The following is a 17,441-nucleotide window of genomic DNA, read 5'->3' as shown; positions in this document are numbered from 1 at the left end:
TTCCCTGTCCCTAGTACCCTTTTTGTTAGTTCACCAGACCCTCGGCTTTGACATCCCCCCTCCACCTGGAATACTCTATATTTGCTGCACTCAGGGGGCATGGGAAGTGAGGAGCCCTGTGACTTCACAGTAAACCCACTTTTGGAGATCAGACTGGTTTTTTTTGGGGGGTGTCTTTTATTGTTTGTTCCTGTTCAGTATCTCGGGGAGCAATCAGCAAGAAGCTAGCCAGCTTACATCTTTGAATCATTAAATTTTGGAGAGGTGTAAATTAAGTATTTAGAACCCAGTCAAAAAGAAATATGATTTTTCACTGTGTGTATGGCAGCGGGTGGGGCTGATGAGGGAGAGGCCAAGGAAGAAGCAGAGGCGTGGGGAGCAGAGCCCGCCTGCTTCCTGAGTGAAGCCTTGCTCAAGCGCTCTCTGAATGTGGTTTTCCTCCCAGGCCAGCACCCAGCCCAGAATAGTGCGGCTGACTTGCTGATTGAGGTCAGCAGCTCCCGAGAAGCACGAGAAGCCAAGGGTTTATCAGTAAGTATATAGTTGGTTATTTTTTAAGATGGGGATGGAGAATCTTAGAAGACAGCTCTATCTGGGGTTCGGGATCCTTCTGCTATAGGCACAATGTCTAATGTATGCCGCGGACCCTGATGTCACTAAGGCAGCATCAATGCCTTCTTTTGGGGTGCGTGGTCTGCATAAATTCATGCTACATGCTCGCTTCGGCAGGGAGTGGGTAGTACTGAAAATGGATTTGAAATTCATCTTCTGATATCTTGGTGGTGGGGGGGAACAGTCCTTTCTCACTGTTTGTCCTTTTTTTTTTTTTTTTTTTTTCCCATCTTGCAAAGTAAGGATGATTCATGCTAACTTCAAGTCAATGTAAAGTTCTTGGAAAACAAGTCCTCTCTATGATACTAATTAATTACTTGTAGTGTGAAGATCTGTTTTCATAAGCCGGGTGTCTCATAAGCTGCTGCTGTATATTCTTATTGTCAAGAGTCTAATGCAGAAAATCACCTACTTGAAGGTGCTTAGCCCTCATGAAGGTTTAACAGTTTGTCTCCCCTTGGAGGAGATCCGCAGGTAGAATGCAATGTGGCTTCTTGTCTGGCAGAGGGACTGATAATGTCTGAGTGCTCAACCTCTGGGCAATAGGCTGTGGTAGGTCTGAAATTTGATGTTCAAGAAGCCCTCGATGGCACAGTTTCAAAGCAACGATATGACAAAGATAGTGGCTTTTCTAGGAAGTTATTTGTTATACTGTTTCTGTTTATAAAGTATCCCCCCAAAAGGCTCAAGATGAATTTGACATTACTTCCTAACTACTCTGTTTTCTAGAAATGTTTTCTAGTCTTTGGTTTTGATCTCCCTTTCCCATAGACTCTAATTTCTCATTGAAATAAAATATCTTTCTCAGTAAAACAGGAAGGTCATATCTTACATTTATTTGGAAAACATGACCTCCCCATTTCTTTCTCAGTGGAGACAAAGGTTAAGACATTTATTTGTTGCCTCTGCTATAGTAGACATCAACATGGTTTCTTTCTGTTCCTTTACAACTCCATTCCATAGACACCATATTTTTATGTGGTTCTTTTTTAGATTAGCCATGTTTCACTTCCTTTAATCTTCCTTTTGTGAAGTGAGTCAACATGTCAAGTACGGTCTAAACCGAGGAACCCCCATAAAATAAACCATAATAAACTTTATTTTGAAACTCTGAAATATGAAATAAACCATTGCATGTGAACTATCCTTTTTTTTCCCCGCTTTGGTTTTATTTTTTTCAAATACATTAAGTTGTTTAAAATGTTAAAAATGACATTTTTGAGCACCCTCTGTGAAGACAGGTACAGCATTCAGACTCTTTACAATTATTATTTCACTTGATTCTCCCAGTAGCCCCTTTATTACCTTCACTTAGGTGAGGAAAAAAGGAATGGAGTGGTAATGTAACCTTACCATGGTCAGACAGGTGGGTGGACAAGAGAGTGGGATAGCCAGGACAGGAACTTGGGTCTCTCTCAGTCCAGACCTTGTGGTCTGATAGAGCATTTCAGCAAATTTGGAAGTTAGAGAAAACAGTGACTCAGTCTCACACCCTAAAACAACTTCTAAAATTTCTATAATTCTTTCTATTTGTACAACTAGATTTTCTAGCACAGGAGTTTTTAATGTTATTATATAGTTTCACAATTATTTTAAATGATGCATAATGTTCTATTAAGTGATTGTCCCATAAATAATTTATTCTTTGTTCTTAAAGATTAGGTTGTGGGCTAGGGTTGTGGCTGAGTGGTAGAGTGCTTGCCTGGACACGTGTGAGGCACTGAGTTCAATCCTCAGCACAACATAAAAATAATAAATAAATTAGGGACTGGGTTTGTGGCTCAGTGGTAGAGTGCTCACCTAGCATGCATGAGGCACTGAATTTGATCCTCAAAACCACATAAAATAAAGATATTGTGTCTACCTAAGACTAAAAATTAAGTATTTAAAAACAATAATAATAATAAATAAATAAATAAAATAAAGGTATTGCATCCATCTACAACTAAAAAAATATTTTAAAAAAATATTAGGTTGCCTGTCTGCCTTCCTTCCTTCCTTTATTTTTCTTTCTTTGTTTATTTCTTGCTATTATAAATAACTATTTTTAGCCACAGAATGTTTCTCATGTTTTTTGGGCTTTATCTGTAAATTTGCTGATGTGGAATTGCTGGGTAAAAGGGTGTGAACTTTGTTTATGTGTACCCTGGAGATTGCCCTTGTACGTGTGTGTGTGTGTGTGTGTGTGTGTGTGTGTGTGTGTGTGTGTTGGGGCTAAGCAGGCACTCTGCCACTGAGCTACATCCCCATCTTGGGCATGAACTTTTTAATGAAGATTGGTTGGTAGGTGCTGCTGAGTTATCTTCTATCCACATTGTGTGAGAGAGTAACAGTTTCATTTCATTCATTCTACCAGTGGACAGAACCGTGGGGAGGGAACAGGTAAAATAGGGACTCTGTTTTGTCATTTTGCATTTCTTTCAATTTAGTTAGGCTGAACATTTTTTTTTCATATGCTTGTTTACAAGTTGCACATTCTATTTTGATCATTATTTTAGGATTTTAACGTTTGATTTTGACTTTTGCTAATTTGTATTGTCTTTAAATAATATGTATTTGCCATATTTTTTGTCCGTTATTTCTCAGTCTGTTGTTTACCTTTTAAATGAGTTTTTAGGATGTGAATGTGGCTCAGTGGTAGAATGCTTGCCTAGCAAGTATAAGGTCTTGCGTTCAACCTCCAGCAATACGCACAATTAAAAATAAATTAAAAAAAATAAAAATGAGTTCTAAAAAAAAAAAAAAACCCACTGGGTGCAGTGGTGCATGCCTGTAATCGACTTGGAAGGCTGAGGTAGGAGAATTACAAGTTCAGCTTAGGCACTTTAGTAAGACTCTGTCTCAAAATTTAAAAAGGGCTGGGGATGCAGCTCAGTGGTAAAGTGCCTCTGGGATTAATCCCCAGTACTAAAACCAAAAACCAAACCAAACAAAACATGCAGCTGTTTAACAGTTTTCCACAATAAAATCTCCTTTTTCTGATTCTTCTTAGTTTAATATCTAGGTTCTTGCCATTTAAGGATTCACTTCCTTCTCATATTCACTTTAGTAGATGATGTGAAATAAATTGACTTTTAAAAAATAATGTTAACCTCTTTTTCCACTATTATTTAAGAACAATCCTCGGGTTCTCTAATATTTTATAATTTCATCTTTTTATACCTTCAGGGTTTTTTTGTGTATTGCCTGTTTATGTGTAGGAGCTATTTCTATGATATTATCACATTGTGGTAATTTTTGTGGCTTTTATAATATGTTGAAAGAATGAGTTGTGTGGAGTAATATTGAGTCAAAATAAGGCGCTGCTTAAGACCTTGGGCACAGGAGGCAAATGGCTCAGCCTTAAGTAACATCTTTGTCCCTTCATCTTGCTATCTGTGAAATGGGGGTAGTAACAGTGTCTATTCCACAGTGTTTTGGGAGTGAGGAAATAAAAGCTAAATTAAAACATACATACACACACATTGAGAAAATATCTGATGTATGCAGATGTATATAGGGAGTTTTTGAAGTATAAATACGTATGAATTTTATACACATAAATGTGCATTATGAAACCTTTCATGAAATCTTGGGAGACAAGGAAGGTTGTCATAAGCCAAAAGGGAAAAGAGGGAAATATTTGATTTTATGTAGTTAAAACACAGTACACTATAAAAACAGGCAAGTGCAGGCAGAAAGAAATACATGTAACACACATACCACAAAGATTGCTATTCATAGTAAGTGAAGAATTCCCACAAATCACTTAGAAACATATTAACAAAAGAAAAATGGGCAAAGGTTATAAGCAAGTAAATCCCAGAAGAAAAAGGCTAATGATTGTATAATGTTCAACCTCAGAAATAATCATGAAAATTCAAATTCAAATGCTAATTACATATCACTTCCCGTGCAACAGATCCGCAAAAAAAAAAAAAAAAAAAAATTGAAAACATAAACAATATTCAGTATAAAGAGAACATATGGAGATGAGCATTAGCAAGAATGGGAACTAAACTTTGGAAATCTTTTTTTCTATAGTAAATTTATAAAACCTATCAAAATGCAAAATGTGCATATCTTCAATATATCTTAGAAAATATTATACATATTTTAAATAAGAATATGCAATGTAACCATACTTATATTTACATTTTTATTTACATTTGAAAAACTAAACTATGTATTTTTATTTGGGTGTGCCTGTGTGTATGTATATAATATTTAAAATGTACTGGATACGTGATATCAAGCTATTTACTGGGTAGCCTCTGGAAAAGGGAAGTAGAATTAGGGCAAGGTCATTTTCTCCTTTTGTTATATGTATGGCTGTGTTTAAATATTTTATGAGTCTGTATTTGTTTTGTTTGTGAAACATAAGTGATATAAATAGGCATTTTTCCAAACCCACAGGCAAGATGGTTTTGGGGAGCAGGATCCTAGATGTAGAAACTCAGGGTTGGGAAAGTAGATGGCAAATTTTAGGAAAAGTGAGCATTTGGGAGGCAATATTTTAAGATTTATTAAAGGTTTTAACTTAGATTTTAGGAGGAAAAAAAAGGCATGGAACTTTTGGGAACACTCAATCCAATAGGAGCACGGAGGAAAATTTATGGGTGGTGACCTCTTCCTAGCTTCCGTCCCTGTTTTCAGGCTTTGGTGTGGTGTCCCCATCTATAGGGCTTATAGACACCCTCTGGAGTCATTGTGTTCCTCCAGTCTTTTCATCCTGTGTTCCTTATCTCTATTTTAAAAAGCCATCATCTGAGGTCCAAAATAGCCCTTTCTCCAATGTCTTAGTCCTTTTTCTGTTGCCAAAACAGAATTCCTGACACTGGGTACTTTATTTAAAAAGAGGTTTATTCTGCTTCCAGTTTTAGAGGTTGAAAGTTCAAGATCAGATGGCCCCCCATATGTTCAGCCTCTGATCCTCACCTCTGGGTACATCACAACATGGCAGATGGCATCATGGTGGGAGCACGGGTGAAGAGGGCGAGATCACATAATAAGACGGAAAGTCCAGGGAAATTCAAGGGGCAGTTCTGCTCTGCAGGAATTAACCATAATCCCTTCCATGGGTGGCCCCTCCCAATCATCTGGTCACCTCCCACGAGGCCCCCGACTTTTTTGTTTTGTTTTGTTTTTTAAGTTGTAGATGGACACAACACCTTTATTTTATTTATTTTTATGTGGTGCTGAGGATCGAACCCAGTGACTCACATGCAAGGCAAGCTCTCTACCACTGAGCTATAACTGCAGCCCCCAAGGCCCCAACTCTTAAAGGATCCACCACCTCAACACCCCCACCACCCTGGAGATCAACCTCATACACATGAACCTTCGGGGGCTATACTCAAACCAGACCCAAACTATAGCATGCAGTTATATATCTAGCATGTATCTAGGACTTAGTCTGAGCCAGGCAGTGTGAGGCCCTGGGGAGACAAGGGTGAGCGAGAGAGATAATATGCCAGCCTCGGGGACCAACACACTAGTAGAGAAGGGACAGTAAACACACTAATGAACCCCATCACTGCTTATGATTATAGCTGTGAAGCTACTTGAGGGGCTTGTGATGGAGAGTTATAGGGAAGGGCTTCTTTGGAAGGGAGGCCAGGAGGGCCAAAAAGCTGAGGCTGTTCTGAGAAGCACTTGCAGGCAATGTCAGCGTGTTTCTGAGGCCCCCACCTTGGCGCACATTCAGTCACTTCTCACCTCACGCTAATTCCAATCGCCCCCATCTCTCCTATTTCATCTCCTCCTCTGCACTCCTACCGCCCTTCCTTTCACTGGGACCACTGTTTCCTAGATTTTAGTTATTTAATTCCTCTTTTTCACAGTTGTTGCCATAGCCTACTACCAACATGTATTCAATTCCCTAAAATCCAGTTACCTTCTTAATGTACCTTAAAAGGAAGTTCTGTGGCTTACTGCAGATGAGAAACAGTGCAAACCAAATGATGACAGTTTTTCAAGGATCCTTAATGATCCTTAATGAAGGAGAGCGCTTTAACCTGGTGTTAGGCATAAACAGGGTAGCTTTGATCACCAAAGGGGTGCTACTGGTGTGAGAGAAAAGACATGTATTAAGTTTAGATGGTTAGCAGGCAGAAAATGACTTGGTTGTCAGTGAATTCAGGAAGGACATTGCAGGAAAGAGATGAGAACAAGAGGAAGAGACTGCAGGGCATTTATTTCTTTTGTACAACTGTAAGAGTGGGTGAGGTAAGCCAGCAAAACATTACAACTTGGGGAATCAGAGGGTCCCTCTGAGGCCAGCTGGGCGAGAGCCTCATCTGGTTGCTGCAGTATGTGTCTCCTTATAATGAGAAGAGCCACAAGTGCCTGAAGTAAATGACCCTGGGGCATAGGAGATGGGGAGAGATCACAAGTATATATTTTATTACAGACAGGGTCTTAATGAGTTGCTCAGGACCTCACTAAATTGCTGAGACTGGGTTTGAACTCGCGATCCTCCTGCCTCAGCCTCCCAAGTAGCTGGGATTACAGGTATACACCACTGCGCCCAGCTAGCTCTCCTCCTCCTCCTCCTCCTCCTCCTCCTCCTCCTCCTCCTCTTCTTTTTTTTAATATTTTTTAGTTTTAGGTGGACACAATATCTTTATTTTTTATTTTTATGTGTGAGGCCCTGGGGAGACAAGGGCTCCCCAGATTGAACCCAGTGCCTCATGCATGCTAGGCAAGCACTCTACCACTGAGCCACAACCCCAGCCCAGGCTCTCTCTTCTTGATGGGGTCTGAATACATATACAGGAAGTCCTCCTGGCTTCCTCTGTGCCACCTGGTAGCCTCAGCATGGAGGGGGATCCTAGGATAAGCATTTGGTACAGCAGCCTTGGTGAAGTAGTTTGGACTACTGAGACCATTTGGGCATTTCTTTGGCCTTCCCTGAGTGGGGCTGGGCCCACCTGACAGAGCCAGGGCAGGTAAGGGGTGGTGGTCCCCTGCACCTGAAATCGTGAGCCAAATCATGAATCTTTCGTGAGGTTCCCCTGCCAACCTGGCTCCTGCAGAGCAGGAACGTTAAGTCCTACATACTTGTGTTTCCACCTCCTGCCACAGTCTCCTTCCCTTGCTTTACTGTTCCTTCTGCCTGTGGATGTCTCTGTTTTCACTTCATTCACGCCTGTTGTCCTGGGAATGTCACCTGAAGGGTCTTTCCCTCCTTGACTTGGTCATATCCATTGGCGATGAAATCTTGCATTTTCGCTGTTGACATTGTGTCTTTTGTGGTTATCGACTAGTTCCCTGAACTGGACCACAAACCTCAGGTAGGGAGAGATGGGGTTTGTTTTTGCCGATCCCTGTATCCTGGTGCTGGCCACAGTGCCTGAGATACAGAAGGTGGTCCAAAAATGTTTGTTGAGCAAACACGAGAATGAAACAGTCCCCAGCTGTCTGGTTGTGTAAACAAGTGAGTTCCCATGACTCCTCTTAGGGTTGACGTTTCCTCTCCCAGTGCAGCAAAGCACAGGAAATGATGGGAAGACAAGGGTCCCCGGGGTAGAGGTGCAGGGCATGCATGTGGACCACAGTTGGAAGGTTGGATTTTATTCTGGGGAGCCTGGAGACCCACTAGAGGGTTTGGAGCAGGGGAATGACAATATCTGACCTATATTTAAAAGGATGACTGTGGTTTGTGTGGAAAGATGAGCTGGCAGAGGGAGGGGGTAAGTAGAAGGATGGAGGTGAATCAGAGGATGGTCCCTGCATCCAGAAGATAATCCAGGTAGATTTGGTGTTTTAATCAGTTTTTTGTTTTGTTTTGTTTTGTTTTTTGCCTCTGTGAGCAAAAAAACCTGACAAGAACAATTTTAGAGGAGAAATTTTTATTCGGCTTATTATTTCAGAGGTCTAAGTCCATATATAACCAACTCCACTGCTCTGAGCCAGAGGTAAGGCAGAACATCAGAGTGAAAATGTAGAGTGGAGAAAAGCAGCTCAGGATATGGCCAAAAGGAAGCAGAGAGAGCTCCCCTCACCAAGAACAAAATATATACCCCAAAGACATGCCCCCAGTGACTTACCTTCTCCAGCCACACCCTTCCTTCCTGTAATTACCACCCTTCCTATAATTAATCCATTCAAGTGGATTAATGCACTGCCTAGGCTAAGATGCTCATAACCTAACCATTTTGCCTCTGAACTTTCTTGCATTGTCTTACAAGTGAGCTTTGGGGGATTCCTCACATCTAAACCATAACATTTGGGATCTATCCTGCAGAATAAGCTGCTGATCATGGTGGTTATAGGCATCAGGACTCCATTATATGTTCTTGCTCTGATCAACAAGAGAGCTATGCTGTGGTCTTAAGTTTCCCACATAAAAATCCATACAGAAAGCCACTACAGGTACCTTCCCCACCCCCGCGTGGCAGCAGTGTGGCCCAGGTGGCAGCAGCTGGCAGGCTTGCTGACACCCTTGTCTGTCAGGTGTGTGTGTGCCACTTCCTGTCAGGATGCCTAGAGAAGCTGCCATGTTCTTCCTCCCATTATAGATAATACCTAGCTGCCACCAACCCTAGAGGGAAGAGGCACTTTTGCCTACAGAATAAACTCTAAGATCTTTCTTTAAAATATATTTTTAGTTGTTGGTGGACACATAGCTTTATTTTAATTATTTATTTTTATGTGGTGCTGAGGATGGAACCCAGTGCCTCGCAGGTGCTAGGCAAGTGTTCCATCATGGAGCCACAGCCCCAGTGCAAAGTCTAAGATCTTTAACCTGCCATTCTGAACCTCCACAATCTTCTGCCAACCCATTTTTTCCCAGGGCTGTTATGCACTATTTGCCATGCTTATCTCCTACTGCCCCCTGAGCCACCCCAATATCCACACACTGTCATTGCTCTCTTGCTTGCCTCTGGATGTGCTCTTCTCACCTGGAATGCCTTTCAAGTCCACATCTTGATGTCCCATCCTTCCTTCAGAGCCGAATTAGTGTTCCAGGGCTTCCATAACAAAGCAGTGTAGACTGGATGTGCGTTATCTAAGCCATCAGTCTTAAACATCAGAAATTATATATATATATATATTTTTTTTTTTCCACAATCCTGGAGGCCAGAATTTCCAGGTGTCAGCAGGTTAACTCCCTCTGAGGATTCTGTCTTTTGTTGGTAGGTGGCGTTTTCCCACTGTGTCCCCATCTACGTCTGTGTCCCCATCTCCTTTCATTATGTGGCCATCCATTATTCTGGATTAGGATCCACTCTAAAGACCTCATTTCACTTCAATTACCTCTTTGAAGATCTCTCCAAATATAGTCACATTTTGAGGTACTTACTGGGGTTCTGACTTCAACATTTGACTGAGTCTCATATGAATTTGAGCTTTGCTCTAGTTTCACTCAAGTTCTCCTGCATCAGCTTCCTGTTCTCATGCATCAGCCCTTGAGTGGATTTCTTTCTAATGCTGATCTTTGTCTTTTGGAATTCATTCCTTCATTCACCTGAAATATCATCAAAAGACCCTCAAAGCTATATAAACTCCTGGACTATATCGTGACAGTGCTGACCACACCAACTTTATCTGCCACAGTGTATCCTGTCCATTTAATTTTTAATGAACCCATCAAACAAAATTTCTGTGGAATGGATCCAGGTGCTGCCTGTGCATGAATGCAAAAGTGAATCAGATTTGGTGCTTAGAATTAGTTGGAGAGGTGATATTTTCATACCCTTTCATACATAAGAAGGCATTAAATGTAAGAGAGAAAAATGCTTGGAAGGCATATCAAATCATGTGTTCTTTTCATAGGTGTGGAGAAGGTAGTAATCAGATAAGGATCTAGAGAAGAAGTAACATTTGATCTGGGATGAAAAGATGAATAAAAATTGTGCATATAGTAAGCAGCCTTTGAATTCTGGCTGCTTTCACTTAGCATGATGCATTTAAAATTCATCCATTTTTTAATGCATGTAAGTAGCTCATTCATATTTTTTTAGCTTTTAAAACATTTCATTATTTTATTATGTAGCAAAGTTGAGGATTAAACTCAGGACTTGTGTTAACTAAGTATGTGCTCTCCCACTGAACTATACCCCAGTCCTATTTTTGACACATAAAGATTGTACAGTGTGATGTTTCAACACATTGTGCAATGATCAAATCAGGGTAATTAGCATAACCATTACTCAAACATTTATCATTTCTTTGTGGTGAGAACATACAAAATTCTCTTTTCTAGCTATTTTGAAATATACAATGTGTTGTTATCATTTGCTGTAGTCACCTCACTGTGCAGTATACCTTCAGAATTTATTCCTCCTATTTAACTGTAACTTTGTATGTATTGACCAACCTCTCCTCACCCCCACCCCCAGATTCTGGTAACCACCATTCTACTCTTTTCTCTTATAAGATTAAGTTTTTTAGATTCAAATATGAGATTATCGAGTACTTATATTTCTTGTCTGATTTATTTTACTTAATGTCTTCTAGGCTCAAGCATGTTGTTGCGAGTGAATTGATTTCATTCCTTTTATGGATGAATAGTATTCCATTCTGTATACATATTACATTTCTTTATCCATTCATCCATTGATGAACACTTCATTTGATTTATACCTTTTCTATTACAAATGCTGTGAACAAGGAGTCCTGATATTTCTTTGATACCATGATTTTATTTCCTCTGTGTGCGTGTATGTGTAATTCATTTATTAGTCAGCTTTCTGTTGCTTTGATAAAGTACCTGAGAAAATCGTCTTAAAAAAGAAAAAATTTATTTGACTCCCAGTGTGAGGGTTTCAGTCCATTGTCAATGACCCCATTGCTCTGGGCTTGTAGTGATGCGGACCATCATGACAAGGAGCATGTGGTAGAGCTAAACCACTCATCTTATGGTGGCTGGAAAGTAGAGAGAGAGAAGAGAGTCAGAGACAAAATACAGTCCCCAAGGATTGACCCCCAAGGATTCACTCTTTTCAACCAGGTCTCAATTCTTACCATTTCTACCACCTCCAAGTGGTGCGTTCAGCTATGAATTCATTGATGGGTTAACTCACTGAGGATACAATCAATTGCCAAAGCCCCACTTTTGAATGTTGATCAACTGGGGACCAAGCCTTCAACATACCAGTCTTTGGAGACATTCTGGATCCAAACTATAACATATCCACCAATTGGATTCCTGGGTCATAGGGTAGTTTTGTTTTTTAATTTTTTGAGATATTTCCATAATGGTTTCCATAATCACTGTACTAATTTACATTCCAAACAGTGTATAAGAAAGAGTTCCTTTTTGCCACATCCTTTTAAAAATTATGTTCTTTCTAACTAGATGAATTGATATCTCATAGTGGCTTTGATATCTGATAAGTGATATTGTTTTTTCATATGCCTGTTGACCATCTATATTTCTTCTTTTGAGAAGTGTTTATTCAGGTCTTTTACCCATTTTTTAATCAGATTTGTTTGGTTTGGTTTGTTTTTTGGCTAGAGTTCCTCCTATATTCTGGATTAATATCCCTTGTCAGATATGTAGTTTGCAAATATTTTCTCCTATTCTGTATGCTCTCTTTGCTCTGTTGATAGTTTCCTTTTCTGTGCTGATCATTCTTTTATATCTGCTGACTTTTTTTCTGGTGCTGGGATTGTACCCAGGACCTTGTGCATGTAAGTTTTCTAACTTCTGAGTCACATCCCCCAACCTTTTCATTATTATTATTATTATTATTATTTTATTTTGGGGGAGAACATGGATTGAACTTAGGGACACTCAACCACTGAGCCACATCCCCAGCCCTATTTGTATTTTATTTAGAGACAGGGTCTCACTGAGTTGCTTAGCACCTCGCCATTGCGGAGGCTGGCTTTGAACTCGCAATCCTCCTGTCTCAGCCTCCCAAGCAACTGGGATTACAGGCATACACTACTGCACAAAGCTCACGTTTAATTTTTAAGAAACTGCTATGCTGTTTTGCAAAAATAGCTGTACCATTTTGCATTTCCATTAGCAATATGTTGATGTATTAGTATAACCATCACTTTAAACATTTATCATTTATTTGTGGTAAGAACATTCAGAATCTTCTCTTCTGGCTATTTTGAAATATGCAATGCATTATTGTTAACTGTAGTCACCCTACTGTGCTATAGAACAACAAAATTATTCCTCTACTTGCTTCATATCCTTTCTAACACTTCTTTTTAATTTTTAGCCATTCTGATAGGTGTATGATTATATCTTCTTCTTGTGGTTTCAGTTTGCATTTTCTTAGTGACTAATAATGTTGAGCATCTTTTCATGTGCTCATTTGCCATTCAAATATCTTCTTTTTTTGGTGGGGGCCATACCAGGGATTGAACTCAGGGGTACCACATCCCCAGTCCTGTTTTGTATTTTATTTAGAGACAGGGTCTTGCTGAATTGCTTAGAGCCTAAATTGTGAACTCCTGATCCTCCTGTCTCAGTCTCCTGAGCCACTAGGATTATAGGCGTGCACCATCATTTCCCAGCTCAAATATCTTCTTTGGTGAAGTATGTGTTTAAGTCTTTGACCACTTTTTATTGAATTGTGCATTTCATTATGATTATTGAGACTACTATTGATTATTGAGTTTTACAAACTCTTTATAAATTCAGGAATGAAGTCCTTCATAGAAATTTCCTTCTGGTCTGTGGTTTATCCTTTCATTTTTCTCAGCCATGTCTTTTGAACACCAGAAGTTTTACATTTTGATGAATTCCAATTTATTAGGGTTTTTTTTATTATTATTTTGTGGATTATGTACTTGGTATTGGATCAAAGAAATCTTTGCCAAACTCAAGGTCACAAAGATTCTCCTCTCCTCTGCTGGATGTTTTCTAATTTCAAACTTCACATTTCCGTCTGTGATCCATCTTTAACATTTATTGTGAACCAGGCACTGGGCCTAGAGCTACAGAAACAAAGAGGAATGAGACAGAACCCTTCCCTCTGGGTCATCTGGGCTGGGGATGGGGAACAAAGTAAAACAACATTCTTATGGTATGAGGAGCTCACCAAGGATGTGGTACCCCTGAGTTCAATCCCTGGTGAGCTTGTGTACAGGGTGCTGAGGATGCTCACTGTGGTTTCTGAAGCAGGACTAATCTCTAGGTAAAGACCAGGGACTGAGTTTTACAGGAGACGAGTAGGAGGTAGACAGAAAGCAGAAACCAGGAGTGGGAACCCTGTTTGGGGGTTGGAGTAGCCATAGGGGAGGCTGGAGGCTGGATTATAGATTGTTGTGTCCCAGTAGCTGTTGGGCATTGGCTGTTCCTGGAGTCTCTATGCATGGTGGCTGGCAGGAGTGGGCAGAGGAGAACAGAGGCCCCATATGGGTCACTCAGTGTCCCATATCCTGAAACAAAGAAGAGGCGGGGTTGGCTTTATGATATAGCTCATGCCCTGTTCTTCGAAGGCCAGGACATTGTCAGATGAGACTGTGTCATAAAGAGCTCATCCTTAGGGGGTGGCCACAGCACTGTTACATAACCGTTTCTGTCCCCCACCCTGGGCACAGATCATGTCGTGCAAACTGTACTGGCTGTTCCTTGTAGAATTACTCCTGAGGACTGTGTAAGAAATGTGTCATGACAAGATAATCCCGGGAGCAGCCTGCAACATAATCCCTCATCTTTGTAGTTCTTGTATATATTTAAAACCTAATACTAGAAGTGTTCGGTGCTGAGGAGAGAAGACAGGGCATATTACAGGCCCCTGAATAAATTAACCCTGCAAAGCACAGCAGTTGCTTTCATTAGCCAGCTGGCTCTACAGGAAGATAGCGAAAGCCTGTGGGTTAGGAAAGAAAATTTCAGGAATGTGAGAACAAAAAGGAAATCAGCTGCATTCAGTGATTTAACTTAATCCGTTAACAATAAAGAAATCCAGAACTCATGGTGCTCTGAGCAATAACTGTCTCCCACAATGTGTGCAAGAGAACACACTTTCGCTGTTCAATAGAGGGTGTCCCCCACATCCCGGGTACCCAGGGTGATGGTGCAGGCATGAGTTAGACCCCAGAGGGACAATCTCGTTGTTATTTGTGCTTCATTTGTTCCTATAGTCGCTCCAGGTAAGTTCTTTCTTCTGGGCCACAGCCCTCCTTGTAATTGGGATCCAGTTGAGACCCTCTACTCTGATTTTCAAGCTTGCAAGGTTTGAGGCTGCCTTTGCAGAATTCAATAAGGTCACCATTATAGCAATCTTGTTTCTGTTTGTGGAAGTTCTTCATGAGTATATCAGTGACCAAATGACTCTGAAGGTACTATTATGAAAGGAGAAGACCACCCATCATGGAGAAAGAGGAGCCAGAGTCCTGTCTGGTTTTTTTCCTCCCATTTGCTAACATCTGAGGTTTTACCAAGCTCCAACTACACGTTAGTTTTAAATTGGTTGTACACACACACACACACACACACACACACACACATAGAGTCAGGAATTGGTCAAAAAAGTTTGGACATTTGTTAGATGAATTCTTTACTTGGCCTCCTGAGGAGCGAGCATACCCTACCTTTGATATCCAATGCAGATGAGTGTGAAGAACTGGTAGAGATGAGTGTCTTTCAGGGGGAAGAAAAAAAGTAATCATAACTGAAGTAGTGGAGGGGAAATGAGCCAACGGAGCAAGTCCTGTCGTGTGACTCATGAAAATAACTTGATGTAGGATTTATTCCCTCAATGATGGCCAAAGAGTTGACACCACCAGCTCTTGCCTCTGAATCAGAAGTGGTAGACTGGGTGGAATGCTTTCACCATTGCTTGCTTTTCTTGAATTTTTAAGGCACTTCTGCAATAAGTGGACCTGTGAGATGACCTGAGGTTTCTCTCGTGGAGTTCCATTTGCAATATAGTTAGCATGTGTGGTCAGCATGGGCACGCGGCATGCAGGGGCTACCTCTTCTGAGTTTGCAGAGCTGGTACTGGTTTCTTCTTGATGATATTCTTCCTGTGGTCAGAAAACCAGTGAGCAGAGGAGGGCAGTGGATGTGGTGAGTGGACAGGCCTCTTCACCCATGGGTGAGGCTTTGTCATAGAGGGTCCTTTATTATATCAATGCTCAGCAGTGCTGTGGGGAAAGGTTTGCCCCTCCCTCTTGGGTCTTAAGAGTTCCAGGGCATTGTGCCCATTAGTGGAGGGCACAGCCGTTGCTGGGTGTGTGGGGTTCTTGCATTGTTCTTAAGAGGAAATAGAACAGAATGAGACAGAACTGGCTTGTTGTCCTGGAAGCTGTACCACTGACATCATAATGCTTTGCCCTTTGTCCCCTCTGACATAGAAGTTTCAGGAAGAAACAGAAAAGGTTGGATAAAAGATAAAAGTTCTCACATTCGATATTTTATTCATTCCTTAAATCTGTGGTTACCATCAGCTCCCACTTTATAAAACATCTACTAACAAATTCATTCATGATGTTTCTATTAAGACATCTAGTTAAGCCATAAGCCATAAAAATGTATTATTTACTTTGACTATGAAACTAGGATGTATACCAAAAAATTATCCTGCCATCCTTCCGGAATAAATTCAGGAAATTAGATGGAGCAGGAAATGACTTTAGAGATTTGGTACTGAATAATTTTAGGGACTATTTCTCAAGCATGACTATAAATTAATGGGATTAAGTTTTATAATATGAATGCTTATACATCAACATGAATGTTATTTTTAAGGTAATAACCCCAGAAGGCTCTATATCAATGGGGTTCTCATTCTGAAAGCAATTTCGGGACCCCCTGTTTTTGCAATGGTTAGAGACATTCATAAGTCTTACAGAAAAAGGATTGTCATTGCTTTCTATTCTATTTTGTATTCACCAATTCATTTAGCACCTGCTTAGGTGAGTGCCTCCTATCGTATTGGCAGGGTCCTGTGTTGAGACCTATAAAAGCTTTCTGGTTGGGTGAGGCAGGAGCAAGAAGGTCTCCATATGCATGTCTTCCATGAAAGGTGGAATCTAACATTATTGATATTTTGTGAAGCATCTGCTATGTGCCAGGAATACATTGGTGGAAAAGGGAGACAAAGCCCTTCTGTCAACAACTGTATTAACTTCCATTACTGTAACAAAATACCTGAGACAATTTAAGAAGGGAGAAGACTTACTTTGGCTCAAGGTTTTAGAGATTTTAATTCATGGTTGTTTAGGGGTCTATGGTGTCCCAGTACATCATGATGGGAGCACATAGTAGAAGAATCTCCTTCCTTCATGGCAGCCGGGAAGCAAAGAGAGAGGAAGGACCTGAGGTCCCAATATCCCCTTGCTGCCAGTGACCTAACTTCCTCCCACTAGGCTCTACCAGAGTCTTAAAGGTTTCACCACCTCCTGATAGCACCACAGACTAAGGACCAAGCCTTCAGTACATGGATGGGCCTTTTGGGGGACATTTCAAATCCAAATATAGCACCCATGTTCCATGGTGGAGGGAGGCAGATAATTAATGGCAGATAAATCAGTTATGGCGAACGTCTTCATTTGGTGATAAAAGCTCGGAAGAAATAAGACCACAATCAAGGTGATCTGTCACATTGGTTGAGAGAGCTACTCTACAAAGTGGGAAGAAAAAGTATCTTAGAGGAAATGATTTTGAGGAAAGATCAAAGCACAAAGCCCTTTGGTGGGAACCAGCAAGGCCTATTCAATAAGCTGGAAACAACTTTTGTAACTGAAGAAGAGTGATCAGGAAAGAGTGGTCCGAGCCAAGGTTGAGAGGTGGGCATGTCCCAGGACCTTGGGGGCCATGACAAAGAGTTTGGCTTTCTGTCCCAAGTGCAGTGGTGATAGGCCATTGGACATAATGATTTGTAGAGATTTTGTTGTTTGTTTTTGTGCTGGGGTTTGAACCCAGGGCTTCA

At 40.8% G+C, this 17,441-nt stretch overlaps 1 protein-coding gene across 3 annotated transcripts in view; it reads left to right on the top strand.

The window, feature by feature from the left end:
• The first annotated feature begins 410 nt into the window (after positions 1 to 410).
• Specc1 (sperm antigen with calponin homology and coiled-coil domains 1) overlaps positions 411 to 17,441 on the top strand; it is a 230,697-nt gene continuing 213,666 nt past the window's right edge. For all 3 annotated transcript variants that reach the window (XM_076870325.1, XM_076870324.1, XM_076870329.1), the window contains exon 1: positions 411 to 531. The gene's annotated coding sequence lies outside the window, so the exon portion shown is untranslated. The remainder of the gene's footprint in view (positions 532 to 17,441) is intronic.

This window comes from Callospermophilus lateralis, chromosome 11 (assembly GCF_048772815.1).
Source record: "Callospermophilus lateralis isolate mCalLat2 chromosome 11, mCalLat2.hap1, whole genome shotgun sequence".
Taxonomy (NCBI): Eukaryota; Metazoa; Chordata; class Mammalia; order Rodentia; family Sciuridae; genus Callospermophilus; species Callospermophilus lateralis.
This window is presented reverse-complemented; position numbering and strand designations above follow the sequence as displayed.